The 18458-nt window shown below is 30.4% G+C and overlaps 1 protein-coding gene and 1 long non-coding RNA gene across 7 annotated transcripts in view; one reads left to right on the forward strand and one right to left on the reverse strand.

Annotated features, from left to right (window-relative positions):
* The window catches only part of wdp (Leucine rich repeat protein windpipe), a 75320-nt gene that overhangs the window by 33082 nt on the left and 23780 nt on the right, over window positions 1-18458 (forward strand). The gene's annotated exons all lie outside the window — the stretch shown is intronic.
* On the reverse strand, window positions 12237-18371 carry LOC147907023 (uncharacterized). 5 transcript variants are annotated; one of them, XR_015547825.1, is made up of 5 exons: window positions 18049-18293; window positions 17498-17607; window positions 14147-14747; window positions 13157-13289; window positions 12237-13083 (listed from the first exon to the last, which is right to left on the reverse strand). It is a non-coding gene; the product is annotated as an uncharacterized LOC147907023 (long non-coding RNA). The 5 variants fall into 5 exon arrangements; XR_015547822.1 differs by having other exon boundaries at window positions 14183-17607; XR_015547821.1 differs by having other exon boundaries at window positions 14147-17607.

Below are 18458 nucleotides of genomic sequence, written 5' to 3' on the forward strand. Positions count from 1 at the left end.
GTTTTCATTGGTAGATTTCGGATAAAGACAGCGAGTATAGATAATCAGATAGATATATGGATAGAAGATATATTTTTGAACTCTGGTTATTAAATATCAGCACGTGCGATTGAAAAGGAAGATTAGCTGCTTGATTACAAGTATAAGAATAAGATCATCTATTTGTATAATAATAGTCGATTAATTCGGAGAATTCCAAAAAAAAAGAACATAGGTCGATAAATTCTTATTCTGAAATAAATCTTGTCTAAAAGGAGATGATCAGGTGTAGAGAGAATTAGAGACAAAGTGATGCATCTTATATAGAGTATACTTCTCGAAAATATGAAATTATAGCAAAGATAACGCAAAGATATATTTTTAAAATGTTATAAAGATAAGATAATGACAATAGGTGCACGTTGTAATATGGCTTTATGCATTTCACAATGCACGATAAAGTGCTTAGAGCTTGTCTGCAGTCCGTAAAAAATAATGCATATCAAAAGCAATATTAAAATATTTTTTTGTTTCCTATCTTATTGTAAAATATTTTTATTTTCTGCTTTTATATATTGTAAAATTATTTTTTAATGTAATACATTTTTTTAGTGTGTTCCTTCTCTACTTATTTGTTTCAAACTAATTAAATGTAGTCTACATTATATACAATAAGATGTTGATATCTATTCTTATTTATGTATTTACACAAAAATATAGTTTATAATTAGATAATGACTTGGATTCTTATTTCTGTGATTTATAATTATAATAAAAAATTCATAATTAGAAACTTACATAAATATTTAAAATTTAAAATTTAATTTTGTAGGTAAATATTGTTAGAAATTTTGTTTGATTGGAATAAGAAATTATTTGTTAATCTGTTGGTATTAATATAATATATTGAATATAGTGATTGGATATAATGAAGATATTCTAAATAATCAAGAATAATCTAAATTAAAAGCGAGAATAAATACTGTGAAAAATATAATATTGAATATTAAACTCGGAAGCTCTCATATTATGTATGCAACTAGAATTAAATTCAAATAATTTATGATCATAAATTTTTCTTGTGTGAGACAGTTTTCCAAAAATTTTCATACCGAATGCTATTTAGGTATAGTTATTTGTACACGATACGGTAAAGTAAACGTAAAATGGGTCAGATAAGATAATAGCTTCACAGTCATCGCAAATAGTCTGCTATGTCGCACTTTGTAGTACTATTTAATACAAAATTATTGCAATAATTTAAAAAAAATTACCACTGTTTTAAATAATAAATAATAAATGTAACAAAAGAAACACTCGATAAAATTTTTTTCTTACATTAAATATAAATATAAACATACATATACATGTATAAATATTCATAAACATATATAATTAAACATGAAATATGACCATCCTTCTTTCTTTTGTGAAATTACTTTTTAGTGTAATAAAAAAAATAATAATGAGAAGACATAAGAAATAATTAAAAATATAATTTTTCCATTTATTTTAGAAAAAATTAAGATAGGAGAAACGCAAAAAAATTATTTATACATAATTATGTAGAATTTTGTATACTACAAGTATAAGCAAATTTTTTACATTCCTTCAAATTTGTTTTTTTTTTAACAAATTATTTTCGCAAATTATTTGTTAAATTATTTGTTAAAAAAAAAGCAAATTTGAAGAAATATAAAACATATATTTATTCATACATAATTATAATATACAAAATTATACATTATTATGTATGAGCAATTTTTTTGTGTTTTCTTCAAATTTAATTTTTTCTAAAACAATGGGAAAATTATTCTTTTAATTATTTTTTATTATTTTTTAATTATTATCTCGTCTACGCGTGATACAGATTACTGAAGATCCATCTATTGGAAAAATAATGGATTTCTTTTTACTATACCTAATATTTCTTTCATTAGTTTTATTTTTTTTATTACATTACATTAAAAAGTAATTTTATAAGAGAAAGAGAAGAATGTATGAACATATTTCATGTATAATTATATATATTTATGAATGTTTATACATATTTATATATATTTATGCATAAAAAATTGTTTACCGACCACGTTCGCGAATATTCAGAGAGTATTAAAAAAATAAAATAAAATAAGTAATGAAAATATATGAGAAATAAGAAAAAAGATTTTTATATACCTTTTTCATATAAAATTTTAGCAAATAAGAGATTTATATGATGAATATTCATCAATGAATATTGTCAATCTATAAAATAATAATCTGTATATACTATCATGTAATTTTATTCTATAGAAGCAGATTTAATTAAAACAAAACTGTAAGTAAAATAATTTAATTATTTATTGTAAAATTCATTATAAAAGGATTTAAAAATTAATAACTAAAGTAGAAATATTATAATAAAAAAATCTTATTTATATAATTTTTAATTTGCATATAATAGACAAACTTGAAAAGTATTTCCTAAGACATAAATTTTATTGATTCAATTTTATTCAAATAGTAATATTTATTGCCGAAATAAATGTATATACATTTCAAAATTGTACTGAATGCCATCTAGTGCTTCTTCCTACAAAGTGTATCCTACATTGCCGGTTATTTCAATTTTTATATAAGTTTCTTGAGTATAATTTACAATATTTATATAATTTCAGAACATAAGTTGTCTTATTTTTCTTAAACAGTATTATAAGTATAAAAAAACAACTTTTTAATAAATTATACTACATTTATTTATATTACATTTTTTGTAACAAGATATTATTTTTTGTAGAGGCTGCTATTTATTGATAAATATACATGTTAATTTTAATTTATATATGTTAATTTTAAATGTTCCTTTACGATGCCTAAACAAGATTAAAATTGTTAAAATATATGGCAAAAATTATATAAATATAAGCAATATTTTTTCATTAAAGGAGGAAATTGCCAATGTTAACTTGAAGTGATAATTCATAAGTTTCAAATTGCATGTTTATCCATCGGTATGATCGGTATCTGTAAACTGTAGCCTTCAGTGAATGCTGTCCTCTACAGAATGTGAACGAATATATTTGTAACAATTGCTAAAAATTCTTTTCAATGTAATTTCTTGCCTATCATGTCATGATAAAGCAGAGAACTGGTTATTTCGCAATTTTCTCATTATTCTTATTTGTATTGAAATATCTCACACTTTATTTACTGCAAAATGAAGAAAACTTAATAAAAAAAAATAAAAAATAGGAATGTTTTAGATGTACTTTTTAATAAAATGAAAAAAATCTTTTTATGTTATATTTGAAAGTAATGTAAAAGATTTGACAATTGAGAGAATGGTAAGATTTGACAGAATGGTAATATAAAATTTGAATAAAAAATTATTGTAATAAGAAGTACACATTTTATAAAAAAAATCATTAAAACAGTTAAAATAACAAAATTTTTATTTAAACTATAAAATTGTATTGTTAAATATTATATTAACTCTGTTGAACTGTTTTATATGTATATAATATTTATTTTTATACGGGAAGTATAAATTTCAATTTGTCACTTTTTGCAGAGAGAGAGAGAGAGAGAGAGAGAGAGAGAGAGAGAGAGAGAGAGAGAGAGATATTTGTATAGATATACTATAATACATCTTTAATAGAAGAGAGAAAACAAAAACATTAGGAAATGTTCCTATCTATTACGAAGTGTTTTCTTTGAAACTTCAACCTAACTGTAATTTAGTTTCTGTTAGTCTTGTATCACTGGCTAAAAAATGATTTTATCTGGTTTGAACGCGCTATCACGAATCAACGGTTCTTATCAGATAAAAAGTCTTATATTTGTGCATACCACTTAGACGACAGTGATGTTGTTAGAAGTAACAAGATATTAAAAATTCATATATTTGTATGACTCAAATATTTTCTAAGTAATAGATTCTTTTTAGGCGACTTTATTATTTAATTGTTAATAACATCGACTGTTAAGTAATAGTTTTAACTGACTGTTTATTATCGTGTTTTCTTCTTCTATATAATAAATTTGCTCGCTTACTTTGTCTTCCTAGTAAAGCAGTTAAAATAAAAAAAGCAAAATAATTTTTCATGCGACTTTAACGTTTGCAGCTAATATTAAAATTATAATTTATTAATCCTCTAGTTTTAGATCTTTTTTAGTATTTCTAAATAGCATTAAAAATGTAAGAATTTTGCAAAACTATATAAAAATATCTGCAAGTGTGACTTTAGATTCACAGTGCGTAAATTTCTTTCCACATGAGAGTTTACGCTCGATATCTGCTATTAGCTTTTTCCTCCTACTTCAAAACTACCGGCCGGCCGCGCAACGCAATGTGTCTCTCCGCTCTTGTATTACAGAACGGCAAATATTTAATGACCCCTTTTCCTTGGTAAAAGAAAAGAAGAAAAAAGCAATTGCCTGCGCTGCGTTTATAGGGACGAGAGAAACTGAACTTTTATTGTAACAGGAAAGCGCGATAGTGAGGGCATCAACAGTGACGCCGGAATGGCTATCGATGATGGCAATTTATTTATGATTCCGAGAAAATCATCCTCCCATCTTCCTTTCCTTGCGTTTATTTAATACTCCCACAAGTTTTAGGTCCAACATCACAGTTCGGAGAACTTAAAAAACATTCTGACCTTGTTTCTATATGTAATATTATTTAGAGAATCGTAAATTATATAATTTAATTCGTGACAAATAGCTATTTATTTTTTAATTCTTTAATGCTTGACTGCTTTAATACACTTTACTGTTATTTGTTTATCGTATTACATTTCAAGCTGTTCGTTAGAACAAATTTGAGGTATTATTTGTCGCAATTCTTTTCCTTTTCATTTTTTTTATATTCAATTGTCTCTACTTGTAGAAAAGAAAAAAAAATTTGCATTTAAAAAGCTACGATTTTGTAAATTGTGTAAAAGAATATTTTTGAAATGTTAGCTTATATTCGGCGCGCGTTTTTAATGCGTTTATATTTCCATTAATTTCTTTGCGCCTGTGATAATTTAATCGGCGCATCGCGACGTCGTGCGTTACGCAATGCTGCGTAATTCACACATAGACGCTTTCTTTGTATTGTTTCCGAGAGTTACGTTGTGAATCTTATTTTTCGAGCGTCGCGTTCTCTTTGCTCTCGTATTGCATCTAGTACGATTATAATCGGAAGATATAGAATGTAGAGAGAGAGAGAAAATATAGGATTTTTTTTCTCGGTTGTACATACAGTCTACAACTGGAACACGCATTGTAATACGATTGTAAACGTATACACATGTCGGCAGTTATACTTCACGATGTAGCTACGTTGAAATTTTAATGTGCTATAATTACAGTCGCACTTCTTCGCCGTGCACGTTCCTTCTTTTCGTACGAAAGATTTAGCATTATTTCATGATTATTTCACTATTATTTTGAATTAAAATATATAAAATAAACATTTCTAAAGTTACAAATTTTAATATTTATAATGAAACCTTCAACAAAATTTGATGCAAACTCGTTTTTGAGAAAAATTATTCGAGAAATTATCCACTATAATCCCATAATATTTCTTGACGTTCGTTACGCTTGGTTTCTTAAACTTTTATGACTACATTGTCATATTTCTAACGTACGTTTTCCTTATTAGCTGATTAAAATGCAACGCGTCAATGGGATGACAAAACTCGGTGCATAAATTATTACATTGTCGCATACGTGAGGAGAAACTTGTCAACGAAATGAGGTGAAAGTACAACCGTGATAGTAATTTAATTATTTTGTACTCATACTCATTACTATCGTCGTCCTGTTCATGACGAGCAGCAAGAATCTCATTTTAATCTTGACTTTATAATTCTCGGGTGAATCAGAGCGTGTTAAAATTATTACAAAGATCACCCATAATATCCTCTTTTTTTTCAAATTTATACAGATACGTAGTGAAAGTGCAAGCACTCGATTGCATAATTGTAATTGTGCAAATAACGATATGTTTTACGTTAAAAGTAAACCAAAAGAGTCCCAATGTTTTTTCCTCATTCGCGATGGATACACGTATTTTCAATCGTAAATTTTACCGCATATCTACAGGCAAACGTCTCGCTCGCATCTACACCATTCGCGCGTTGCAATTTATGCGGGATTCTTCCTTTTATTTCTTTCTCTCTTTTTTTTTTCATCGTTCAGTTTCACGATTATTTCAGAATGTGCATTCCGACTGAATCACTGTAAGACCGACATGATAAGGATTTCAGTTGACGCGCGTGTATGCGGTAGAAATCGCCATGTGCGCCTTCTCTTGCCGCGGCAACGATATTTCATGTTGCATACGTCTAAATTGCAAAACCATAGGTGGCTGAGAAAAGATAAGAGCAGATTACCACCGGCTGCTGAGTGCACCGTGTAGATTGCTGATTGCACGAGGTAGAATGGACCGGAACCGTCTCGGTTTATAAACTCTAACAAATAATGATATACCACGCGTACACGAGAATACATTTGTTAAGAGATTTGCCTACCTATATTTTGTCGAATTGGTTTATTGAAATGTATGGGCCAATATTGATTTTCAACCTGAGCACGTTACAGATATTGTTACGTAATTCTTGGAAACCGTTTCCTATAGAACTTTTGTTTTTCTCGGCGTGATTAAGAATAACTATTAGAACTCTGTGGAGAGCTATTAACATTCGTAATATAAAACGGTAGATTTCTAAAAAGAAGTTTAAACAAAATTTTTGTTTAATTTTTCGGAAATCTGCATTTTGGTAGTCTTCCAAAAAGTTCTATTTGATTGTTCTATATATTGTAGATCAGAGTGCTAAAATGAAAGATAAAGAAGTTAATAGCTCTCCAAATTTTCATGAAGTTGGCCTCTCCGTTACTTCAAATGGTGTTTTCACTGCTTTAATCAACGGAACTCTTTCCAAAATCAATTGAGAATTCTAAACTCTTCAGAGGGCAATCAAATCTCTGTTTATTTTTTTCTAAATTTTGAAAAAGATAGATCAGTTCCACAGAGGTCTATTGCAGAGAAATTTCGGGGTCTACAAAAATTACTTGTCCTATTATGATTATAATCATAAATTGCTTAAGTTTAATTATACAGATTTTTGAAACATTTCTTAATAGTATTCATTTTTATTTTTTTTATTTCTTATTATTTGTATTTTAATAGTTTATTTTATTTTAATATTTATTATTTATTTTTTTTGTAATTAAGTTTTACGTGATAACCGACGACAATGCTGTAAATGCGAGTAATTTTGAACAATTATCGCGTAAAAAAAGAAAAATTTTAAAGCAGTATAAGGAATAGCAAACAAATAATTAAATGTATAACATAAATTGATGATCGATTGACTTTTATCTTCTTAACAATATTTTCCGTTTCTCTGACTATACCGAGTTAACCTTTGGTCGTATCTACTAAGGCAAAGTGCATTCTTCGTAATATCTCGATTCGTCGATTTATATAGTGATCGTAATACGTCAAACTGAAAAATATAAAGAGAAAAATATAATAGATATTGTAAAGAAACATGCAAATAAAAACTACATTTGCATTGTCATCTTTTTCTTATCGTACTTCCATTAGGATACAAATTAATAGATCTCTCAATAAATTTTTGCAAAAGAATAATGCAATTGTATATAAATTTAACTACAACGTATAATACGTCTACTGATATATACACAAATTTAGCAACTTAATTTTTCTATTCTATTAATGATCAATTTATCACTACTATATATTTTTATATCTTTATCTTTTTATTGCTAATATATAATATTTTGATCAAAAGAATCTGCAATGAGATTAATTTTCTCGTTCCAATGTTCTCATAATTCTAAACAATTGAAAAGTATTTGATAAAAATATTTAAATGCCAAAATATTTGTCGTATAAATATGAGTAAATAAAAATTAAGAAAAAAGCACAATAAACTTTAATTATTGTAAGTCACAGTTGCCAATATTTATAAAAAAAAAAAAAAAAAAAAAATGAAGAAGGTCGATAAAAATGAATGCAATAATCATTAATTTTGTTAGAAATATTTTTTAAGCAATAATCTTCACGTTGCATATTGTTAGACAGCATTGCGAGAGAAACGGAATCCGTGGCGTCTGCGACGTGACAGGCAGCAATGTCATTGTCAGCTGACGATTTACTGCGGCCGTCGAAACTCGCCATGTCCGGGAAGTCGGCCCATTAACGCGTAACATTCTCGTGCAAACGCCGTTTGTATAGCGTGGGCGTATCGTAATATCTTCGCGCGGTACCGGCACTTTATCGGTTCATTTACAGCGACGCGAGAGGTTCGTTTGGCGGTACACGTGGAAGAAGCTGTTGCAATTGCATAGCGCCGGAAGGCGAGAGTAGATTCGTGAAGAATCATGGGAACTTGTCAGGCAATTTGTCTCTATTGTTACGCAACGTACGATGTAGATCTGCGTTATTGCTTCGCATGCACTTGTGGAATTTCAATTTGTTTTTATCACTTAAAATAAAATATTGATAACGTATTAAGTAAATTATTAATTTGTTGAAGATAATGAAGACAATGCTGAAGATGTGATTACATCTTACTATTGCTATTGAAATATTTATTTTATATTGACTTCGTTATTTGCTGTAAATTACTGCAAATGTTGAAATATTCTTTATCTTATTTATGGCTTACATTCTGGAATTTATATCGTATATGAAAATTTATAATATACGTAACGTATATTATAATATTTTGGTATGCAATATATTCTCGAGGATAAGACTTCACGTTCAAGTATATGTGAAAAAGGATGCATACGTCGCTATTGCAATTTTAGAAACTCTATGTCGGATAAATCGCGAACGAGGTCGAGCCAACAATGTAATTACGAGATATGAAGCTAAGTGCCACTAAGAAAAAAGTATGGTAATCTTAATGTTTGTTGGCGTATTCAGCTTTTTACGAGCCAATTAGATTTTATTATGAGTTGTAATAAATATATAGTGAACGTCGTTAGTTACAATCCACGGATTGATATCATTTATTTTCTCGTATAAATCATCTCCTATTTATATGTTTTTATACACATATAGATATTGCAATTTGCAAATCTTTTATTACATTTTTTTACGTTTCTAAAGAATAATTTAGCTTTTAAATATGTATTCTAAACAAAATCGAAGTTTATTTTATTCTCTGACAAAATCTCTATATGTATATTTCCGATATTAAAGATGTGAGATAATAAATAAAAATTGTAAAATAATTAATTCTATAATCCAAAATTCTTGCCTTTTTCTTTTTAAATTTAAACATTAGATAATTTTACTTTACATTTTGTTTTAAAGTTGTACTTCAACTTCATGAAAAGCTGTAAAAATTGTCACAGCTATTATAGTTATTTTTATAGATAGTCGCTAATTGTTAGAAGAAATTATTATCGTGTGGTATTATAGGTCAGATTGTCACGCGTAGCGACAGCGATGCGTGACAACCGTAATAGCGGATTAATCACAGATGTATGACGATTAATCCCGCACATGAGTCGTTCGCAAATCAGAGGGCTTGCTTCCAAGGTCTTCAGAGAACGCGGCTAGATTACGTTCTAGTAAAAAATCGGGGATGTAATTTGCGATCTCCTCGTCACTGGACTGTCACGTGCGAGAGCACATCGGGCTCAATCGTCTGTCGACCGTTCGTTTGCAAGAAGGCGAAAACCGAGAGCGTCCAGGATATCAAGAGATGCCGATTCTACTTTGAACCGTGACGCGCTACTTTCTCGTTAGCAGGTGATCAGAAATCCCTGAGGTGCGAATGACTCACGTCACGAAACGTTGGTCAGGTGAGGCATTACTTAATGCGGTCAGCGCATGTGAGATTGTGATGCTGCTGTGTCGAATAAGCGATCCTCTTAACGCTTGAAAAAGTACGACGCACTCGTTGACCCGAGATTAACTGACGTTATTATGCAGATTTACAATTTATTATGAAATGATTAATGACGTTCTTCTCCTTCGATTACTCTAAAGAAGCGATTAAACTGGGACATTTTATGTAACTGTTCCGCGTTCGCTTTAAGCTGCCACTAGACGTTCAATGTTATTATATAATTATTTCTTACAATATATTATTGGTGCTCCTTTTAAACAATTTGAAACAGTCTGGAGGCTCAGCATCAAATATTTAATGAATTCAGTTGTTATGTACAATATTATAGATATACAATTCTATTGCAACTAAGTTTTCATTCTTTAATTTTATATTGTTCTGATAAACGTTGTAACAGCAGATAAGTATTGCTAATCATTTGTATATTTGCTCATCTTCGCAGACCTCGGATATAATTCTTTAAATCGTGTGTGTGTGTGTGTGTTTAAATATACAATAAGTTAAATTAAATTAAATTGTCTGAGGACGTTTTGTTGCAGAAGAACCGATAGGAATCTTACTTCTTCGTACTTATGCGTTTACCGCATAATCTTTTTGCTACGTAATCACATGCGTTCACACTTAACGCACGTTAAGTATAAATGCGTTACAGTCCAGCGTAACAGTGATACGCGCGTGCTCCGTAATTGACGGGTATCTTCGCGAGAGAAATGACACGTTACGCAAACATCAATCCGGTAGCGTCACCGGGTATAACAACAGAGAGAACAACGCGACATGGGTACGAGTACCGGTGACTGTCGCGTCGCGTTACGTGGGAGATGGATAACGGAACTAATACCGCGAACATATACTTGTACCGGAGTATCCGCCTCGTATAAATATCATTGTCACATACGTTGCTCTTACAAATTCAAACGCAATGTGCAAACTACTATTAATAATTAATACATAACGCATTTTCATTTGCCTCGAAATCGGTGCCGGACAGCGGAACATTTATCAAAGCGATTAACTACTCGAGATTGCGAGATATTCATTAATATGAACCTGACGTAAAAAACGGTCGTTTAATTTAATTGACTGTCATCTGGTCATCTCATATTTTATTACGTGCCTCCGTTTTTTTTTTTTTTTACTATTGTCATTACTAATATTGATTGATCAGTAATTGCGAACAAATAGTAATTAGCTAATTGAAAATCACTGTCGTTAAAAAATAGGTGATTGTCTCAATATTGCCGTTTAAATTGTTCGCGAGTTCAGGCAAGAAAGAATAATCACTCGGATTTGGCGCAGCTAATAAAATAATCCGAATTGCAGAGAAAAAATATAAAAAAAATTACGATATTAGTCTTCCTTTCTCAGAAAAATTATTTTTAAATGAACATTTCAAATAATTATTCTTCAGTTTGCACTGCATTACAATACAATAATTAATAACACTATCACTACTTAACAAGTAATGATAATTAGCATAAATGCCGAAATTTTATCGTTTCTTTTTCCTCTTATTGTTTCTTCCTTCAACATTCTGCACAGTCGAATACATTTATATTAATTATCCAGAAACTACGTAAGATTTATTCAAACTGATAGGATCGAGAATCGTGTTATTAATCGCGATGAAAATAATCCTAATGAAAATATCATTGTGATTGCGTAATTGTTTGTTGCTCATGTGATTCATATTTTCGATGAACATTATAAACTTTTGTTTATGCATTTATACGTATGTGTTTTATTACCTCTTTTGCATATACATTCTTGAACCAGCATTAACTTGTTTGCTCTTTCAATTGACAAAATGTAAGAGTCAACAAAATGCAAATTTTTATATCCCATCAACAATCCGATACTTTCAATGACCAGTCCTTAACGCAAAAATTTTATTTATGTTCAGGGACGATGTGTTTTACGCCGATTGTCCATACAGTGCCGTCACAATCTTTTGTTTGTTTTTCTGTTGAACAGAACTGCAGCTTGTTTAGCATAATGTATTCAACATGCATATATGTATTTTTCTATCAGATAGCATTTTTTACGGATTCGAAATAATTTCCTGATATCATTAGCATTCTTTTAGGTTTTTCCGTATTGATAACATCGCAACAACCGCCACATTGCAACGGATATCGTTTATCGCGCTTCGCATATACATTTCAAATTGAACACAGCAAACCTGCTGCAGTGAAAGCGCTGAAAATGGTCACTATCTTTATATTTATCAAAGACTGTAGTATTGATGGTAAATCTGCGAAGTCAGTTTTGCGCAATAACAAATTTAATATTTAATTTTAACTATCTCTCCTGTTTCAAATATACCGCATTACATTTAAACATTTAAAAATTAGAAGTACGAGGAACAATAAATTCAAATCGTTGTAATGTACTTAACTTGTTTATATTTTTATTCTCTTTAATTTTAAAAGCGAGAAAAGATTCTATTTCTCTTTTAAATATGGCGCGACATGTCAAATAATATTACAATTATCTAAATTATTATCTGTTCAGAGCAAATAATTGATGATTCTTTTAAAATAAAATTATATGTATTAGGTGTTGGAATTAATTCGTAGCGTTTTACAAGTGATGGGAAGTACTTTCATTAATGTATTTTTTAATGCTCATGTGAAATAAATAACATTCGTTCATTAAAAACGCTACGAATTAATTCCAACACCTAATAGAAAAATAAATTGTAAAGAAAGATATTCTACAAAATATGCAAAAACATGCGTGAGACATCATTTACACATATTATTTTATGTACATATTTACTATCTAACAAAAGGAAGTGAACACAGAATATAACACAGACTCGAGTTTCGCCCGCACCAACGATACCTTCAAGGCCGACCGGAAATTTGGAAGATGCGGTCCGTTCTCGAGAATTAGCACTGACCTAGGGAAGGCCTCGAGGTCGCTGATGGCACACATTCCGAGTGCGTCTATATTAAGTTAACTGCTTCATAACTGTCGATTGGACCGCCGGTCGGCCACTGCCAATATATAGGTGGACGCATACAGAGCTGGGCATAGGCAATGCCAATTGCACGCATCCGCAAATTTGCCACCAACTGGCACGCTTATGTTATAGAGTTACTGTGACTCTATCTAAGTGGCTCCTGTCTTTCTCTCCAAGGATGAAGGTGTCTCCACACCGGCGACTTTCCGAGCCAAACTTGATGTGAAATCACATAACTAGCGTAACATGCCTGCAGGAGTCTGATCACTAGAAGAAACAAGAGAAATTGATTTAATTGGCGACATTATCAAAGAATAATGTTATTCTCACTTAGCCATACGTTTTTGCCAATTTGTAAATGGAGATGTTGTTGGAAAGGGAATTCTGAGCTGGATGGCAGATTTGCGGAAGACAGTCGTGGCTATTTACTAGCGTGAGTTGACCATTAGTCGTGCTACTCATGCTGCTATTGACTGCAACAAGAAAAAAGAAGATACAGTCGCACGAATAGGCGACTAACGTACTTGCGTAGCTCATTATCGTGCGCGTGAAGTTGTTAGCACGAGCGATTGTACGCGGCAACCCTTGGTGATCCGTGACTAATGGGAATACTGCGATTATAAATCCCATCTATACGTAAAAGACCGCGTACGACAGATTGAGTTGCAACACGAGTTACCTCATTACATTCCTCGAATCCGAGACCCTCTTCTCATTCCTACGTATGGTATTTTATTTCTGTTGCTTGTTGCAAGTACCGATGCTAACCCATCATCAAACAGTCAAACAATTTTTTAATCATCAAGCGCAATTTCAAAAGTCTCGGTTTAAAATTTATTTCTTATATTAATCTTAAAACTTTTGCATCTAGTATTTTGAACAATTGACTATTTTCGGTTAATCTTAACAAAAATACGTTTTTAAATATTTAAATAACACATTTTAAATAACATATTTTTAATTTAGACTTTAGGCAGCTATCATTTTATAATAAAATTGTGACTGTTGCAAATTGAATTGGTTTATAATTAGCACATAATTCTTCTAAGAAAATGCTGCGTAAGTTTTTGTGTATTTATAAATTTGACGTATAACGTAACATATTGATGACGATATAATAGCATGTGACAATTTGGCCTTAACCATTGACATTCTATAATATCCTATCGCGAAAAGAGCCACTGGCTAGCTATAATTGAGCGATACTCTCGACAGCTCTATTGAAGTAACCAGTCTCTTAAATATATCCTCCTTGAGGACGCACTTCTACCCGTGAGATTAGACCAGCGTTAACACTAAGTATGACAGACAAATAGTATGTTTAGACTACCTGTATACAATGCTGAATAAAGTTGAATACATTTACCAAACAGTATAGGAATAGTTAGATGCATCTTAGGCTCCTTCGTTGACGTTGAGATTCTGTTTCATATTTCACATAGCTCATTTCTCTTTATTTAATATATATATATATATATATAGATTTGTGTGGAATAAATGGCAACATTTTCTTAATGACTTGAATGATCTTTAACCTGCATTACGATCCTAATTGCTAATCTGTAATGGCTACATTTATATTGGCGGCAACGATTTCCGCGCCAAATCATTTTAGTTTGACTCTATTCGTTGTCTGATTTTTTTTTATTTTGTTCATCCATGCCGCACCTCTTGAGTCTTTTTCTAGGTCAGAAAATATAAGGCTATGACTGACTCATTGTGATACGTGTGACCGATGAGGGGACTCCATACAGCCACCTGTATTGCTCGAGAGATTTCAATCGAGGTCATTTTAAGACGGCGCTTAATGAATTCTTTATGTTCTATAATTTGTGTCATTCATGTTTGTTGAAAACGCACTGATAATATTGTATAGCAAAGACAGAGAAAAATTTCTGAGAATCACCTGTAGTCATTCATAGTGTAGGGTACTGGAAAAAAATGCGTTATTTTTTTTCAACAAATAGATAATTCTTATATAATGATGCACGATACGTTAAATATTTATAAGTAACTGGCATACAAAAAATTAAATAAGATATCTATAATAAGAAAATTAACATTTTAGATTTGATATACTTATCTCTACGTCTCTACTGTGATTGGCCAATTCGTTTATTGCTTACATCTTATTATCTTACGTTTTTTTACGTACCGTAGCCTATATTATATTTAATTGCACTAAGAAAATTGAATAAAGGGAATTCAACATAATAATAATTATTCCTGTATCAATTTTTTTATGCTTCTCTCGCTTTTATGGTTAATTTTTTTATTACTTTTATATATTTTTCTTGTCTCTCTCTCTCTCTCACACACACATTACTTCAGTTACATTAGTAAAGAATTAAAATAATTTTACTTGTGGATTTACGAGTTTCTCAAGCACGGAAACCGAACACTAACCGTTTCGTTACCGTTTTGTATCACGTACTCATTAACATACGTATTAATATTTTTCATTGTCAAAATGCAACGCCTATTTCCTGCCGCTTACACAACGTGAATCAGTTTTTATCTTCTTCGAGGACGCTTCTCGATAGCTTAACCGTCGGGCCGTTGCAATAAGATCGTTATTGCAGAGTGAAAGATCTGTAATATCATGCGACTATGAAAGTCTTTGATTGCAAGATAATAGATCTTTCGTATCGTATCGGTGTATTTACGAGACAAAATCGCATAATGCAATGCTCCTGGAGATTATCTAAATGCTTTTCTAAAACATTAACTCTACATGTAATTCAAAACCCGATTCATTTCCGGAACTGTTATCATAAATTCTTGAAGCAAACCGGCTTCCTAGTAGCAAGCGTCTTCTCGAATTAAAGGGAAAGATATTGAACATGCAATTTTTCATTTAAGAGAAATTTAATCTTTGATAAAATACATCAATTTTAGTACTACTTATCGCAATTTTAAGAATCAACTTTATGATATCATGCGAAATATAATTAATATTTATTAATTTTTATTAAAGTATGTGAAGTAAATAATTGCTACAATATAAGCCAAATGTTAATATCACTGATTGATAATTCAGATTTAATGGCTTCTTTTAATCAAAAGTTCTACATTATTTATATGTTTCTTTATTAATTGATTAACATAAAAAAAATTTGAATTTTTTTTTTAATATTTCACACATATATTAAATTTAAATATATAGGGTATCCGATAAATTTTGACAAAACGCTCGCGTTTGTATAGAGCAGATTAAACTGTGTGAGTCGAAAAATCTTTTATCTTTGCAATTTTCGCATTTTTTTTAGTTACCCAATAAATAGTATCTAAAATTAACGCATAAAATAACTCTGAGATATACTTAAAAATTCGCTAGCATTTTTGAGATATTTCATAAAAAACTCTGGAAGAAATCTTAAAATTATCTTATACGTCGATTTTATTCCATCGATAATTTTTAGATAAATTAATATCTCGTTCATTATTGCAAAAATTGCAAAAATTGCAAGAGGATTTTTTGACTCAGTTTAGTCCGTTCTACCTACACAAGAGCGATTTATCAAAACTTACTGGATATCCTGTATATTTCACTATTAAATTCATTAATAAATGATGGCTCTTCCTGCAATCTTATAGTTTATTTTCTTCCGAGATTTTATTATTACTTCTAAATACGAGATAACAAGTAGTTGGCAATGAAGAAGCAATTAAATTCTCATAACCTCCGTGTGTGTAAATTGATTGATTAAATTCAAGACAATATAAAAGCACGTTTCTTTCTTCAAGGTTTTAGGTCACAAAAAATTAAGTTTATTAAAAGATTAAGTTTATTCATTTTTTCCAATGTTCCGGTAATTAATTTTTAAATAATACCGTAGAAATTCATGAATAAATATTTAATAAACAGATACATACAGGATAAATTAGAGTCGTTGTTAAAATTATCGACTTCATTCCTAATTGAATTATAACGTGTGCAGTCAATTATTTTCTCGTAGGGTAAAAAGTTGGTTCAACTATTCTGATTCACCCTGTATATGTGTGAAATTTGCCTGGTGGAAGTTCTATTACATATCGGAATAAATTTAACTTCGAATATCAACGATATAATATCGAATTATAATTTAATACAACAGGCAAATATATATTGTGATTAAATATTGATCACGATAGCAATGAATTAATAATTAAATTTCTGAAAAGATCTATATAAAAATACATATTTCATGAATCGTATTATCACAAACCGATATTAATTAAATTCCTTTAAATGTGTACGTCTTGCTTCTGCTTGTCTTCGGTACAAGATACTACCGATATCCTGTTACAAAGATACGCAGTGATTATATAACTGTACTTATCCTGTAACTTGCAGAAATCTTAATTAATATTATATTAAATTATAAAGATGTTATTATAGATGTTGATATTATTAGATATTTTCTCCAAAATTTATGCTCCTCATATCGATGACAGTTGAAAAAAAATTCCGTATATTAAAAAAATATTTAAAAAAGATAAATAGGAGACGCATTATTAAATGATGTCTCAAAATTTATCGACAAAATTACTTGAATTAAATTCCTCGTTTTATATATTTCGATTACCCGTATATTAATTAATGCCGATTTAAATCTACCATTTCCTTTCATGAAAAAAGACACAGAGAAGACACAGAGGATAAATTAATATTAGTTAAAGTTCATAGAACTTCTCTCACCCATCTCACTGTCAGGTAAAATTACCCGGAAGAAAACTACTCTGTCTCTCTTCAGTTTGTAGCACTAGCTATCAGCTACAGTCAAGCATCTATTGCGATTCTAGGTAACGCTATATAGATAAATGGTAAAAGTTTTCCTTAGATATTAAATATTTTTAGTAAAATAATTTCAAATTTAAAATCAATTGAATAAATTTAATTTATTAATCGTTAAACAAATATTTGTTAAAAAGCAAATATTTGCAATAGAATGATCGCAAGTTTAATCTCGACGGAATAGATTCAATTAAATTGTTATAAGTAAATATTCGTTTAAGCAGATATTTGCAATAGAATAATCTCAATTTTATATATAAAAAATTAATGGAATAAATTCATGGAATGAATTAAATGCATCGTTAAACAAATATTTATTTAAGCAAATATTCTTAATAGAATAATCTCAAATATTGATAGAATAAATTTATAATTAAATTAATCATTAATTCCAAATTATTCATCTATTAGTTAGAACACACAAACATACAAACACACTCAGGTAAAATACATACATCTGTTGCAACTGATAGATAAGAATTCAATGAACTTCTGTTGGACATCCGCAAAAAACGGTAGACGTCGCTGAAAATACCAGTTCTCATGAGTTCATTGAGTATGGATACTCAAAACACCTGGCACCACTACACATTCGCACATGCAATACGCGTACACTCACACTTCCCTTGATTGAGTCGCGAGAGACACAACCATCGGGTGTCTTGGCAATTCCGTCACGCCGATTCCGCCGGTTCACCAAGAGGAGAGCGACCGGCGTGGTTCGGCGCGGGACGAAGCGGAGCGGTGTAGCTGCTCCTACCACTCCGCTTGAGCGCTACCAGGCGTGCACCAGGAGCCACGATGGTGGGGTCGTTGTCGCGTAGCCGGCATCAGGAGAGAAGCGAAGTGCGGAGTGTGAGTCGGT

The sequence above is a fragment of the Acromyrmex echinatior genome, chromosome 16 (genome assembly GCF_024713525.1).
Source record: "Acromyrmex echinatior isolate Ae372 chromosome 16, ASM2471352v2, whole genome shotgun sequence".
In the NCBI taxonomy this organism is placed as follows: Eukaryota; Metazoa; Arthropoda; class Insecta; order Hymenoptera; family Formicidae; genus Acromyrmex; species Acromyrmex echinatior.